Source organism: Neodiprion fabricii, chromosome 3 (genome assembly GCF_021155785.1).
Source record: "Neodiprion fabricii isolate iyNeoFabr1 chromosome 3, iyNeoFabr1.1, whole genome shotgun sequence".
Classification (NCBI taxonomy): domain Eukaryota; kingdom Metazoa; phylum Arthropoda; class Insecta; order Hymenoptera; family Diprionidae; genus Neodiprion; species Neodiprion fabricii.
In genome coordinates, this window is record NC_060241.1 from 8,946,314 (window position 1) to 8,948,290 (window position 1,977).

Below are 1,977 nucleotides of genomic sequence, written 5' to 3' on the forward strand. Positions count from 1 at the left end.
ACTGGAAGAAATCTTCGACTTCCGTCAGATTTAGAGAAAGGCCCTGTTCCTGTGCAAAGACAGCATTAAACAGATTATGCCTTTTTATTACAACAACGTTTAGAAGAAATTCATCACTTTGCTAGGAATAGAATTTCTATGGCTTCAGATAAATTAAAAACTCGTTATGATATTCGAGCCAAAGATTTAAAATTTAATCCTGGAGATTCTGTCTGGCTCTTTCAACCTCGAAGACAGAAAGGACGATGTCCAAAGCTACAAAGAAATTGGGAAGGCCCTTACTTGGTGGTTAACCGGATAAATGATGTTGTTCATAGAATCCGAAGATCTCCTCATTCGCGTCAGAAAGTGGTTCACTTGGATCGTCTTGCTCCTTTTGAAGAAGATCAACGTGGAACAGTCTCTCCCAGACCAGGAACATCCTTCAAGATTAGATCTTCAAACGAACACCCTTGACGACTGTGATCGACTTGACCTTCTTTACAGTCGGTCATCGATTGGGAGAAGAATTTGCCTTTTGGAATTCATTTGAGTACAACTCGACCGCTTACGATTATTGTTGAAGGAAATATCGGATGCGGAAAAACAACTTTCACCAAGAGGTTTTTAGCAGATCGCCAGGTCTGTACACTTTTGCAACCTCTTGAGGAATATCGAGATGCAGCTGGAATTAATCTTCTAGATTTGATGTATCAGGACCCAGATCGTTATTGCTATTATTTTCAGCATTTCGCTCAAATGGTTATGTTAGAAAGACATCTTCAGACAACTTTATTGCCCGTAAAGGTGATGGAAAGATCGATATTCAGTAGCAATTGTTTGGTAGAAGCTCGTCGAAGGTTAGGTAATTTTTGCGACTTCGAATCTCATTCACTGATGAAAATTTTGATTTTCTCATTCGCTCGTCTGAGCTCAGAGTAGATTTGATTGTGTATTTGCGAGTTTCCCCAGAAACTTCTTCTGCTCGAGTAAGTTCCCGTTCTCGTGAGTAGGAATCGAGCATTTCTTTAGAGCTACTCAGAACTATTCATGAGGTTCATGAAGATTGGCTAGTAAAACAAACCTTTTCTTCTTTATCGGCTCCTGTTTTAGATATCAATGCAGAATCCACAGCCGACCAAGATTATTCTAGTTTTTGTTTTGCAATAACACACGGACAAGGTTAGAGAAATTTCTTGTTTGGCAATTTTTTTTTTTTTTTTCAAGGGATTTATTCAATAAGAAACTTTATTCTAATTTCAACAATCATTTTAATTCAGAAAGAAAGTAGCGACTAACATTTTCAATTTTCTTAATTTCCTCTTTCACCTTTTTACATTTGTTGCATCCACTCGTCCCTCTTTTCGTGACGAACAGACTTTGGCCGCAGAACCAACATTTTGCCTTTTCCTCGTGGAACGTGAGGTTTAAGGATATTTTGTGGTCCAATAATTTAGGTTCTGAGCTGTTTAAAAAAAAAAAAAAATGTTTTTATGTTTCTTATAATTTATTTGTGTTATTCGATATGACGAACTTACTGGAGGATGAAGCAAGATTGGCAAAAATAATCTGTTCTCCCTTTTACTTGTAATCCTTCTAACTTGTCACATGACATTTCTTTCCATTTGGAATCGAGAAAATCACAGATTTCCTTTTCAGAGAGATCTTCGATGTTGTCCGGGAGACATTAGTGTGATAATGCCCCTGCATTTAGGGAGATGTGTTCTGAGTACTATTCATGAGGTTCATGAAGATTGGCTACTAAAACAAACCTTTTCTTCTTTGTCGGCTCCTGTTTTGGTTATCAATGCAGAATTCACAGCCGACCAAGTCTATTCTAGTTTTTGTTTTGCAATAACACACGGACGAGGTTAGAGAAATTTCTTGTTTGGCGTTTAAAAAAGGGTTTATTCAACAAGAAACTTTACTCCAATTTCAATAATCGATATAATTGAGGAAGGAAGTAACGGGTAACATTTTTGATTTTCTTAATTTCGT

The 1,977-nt window shown here is 37.1% G+C and overlaps 1 long non-coding RNA gene across 1 annotated transcript; it reads right to left on the minus strand.

Annotated features, from left to right (window-relative positions):
• Positions 1–1,315: 1,315 nt before the first annotated feature.
• Positions 1,316–1,699, minus strand: LOC124178700. The gene is made up of 2 exons (XR_006869878.1): positions 1,518–1,699; positions 1,316–1,444 (listed from the first exon to the last, which is right to left on the minus strand). It is a non-coding gene; the product is annotated as an uncharacterized LOC124178700 (long non-coding RNA).
• Positions 1,700–1,977: the final 278 nt, after the last annotated feature.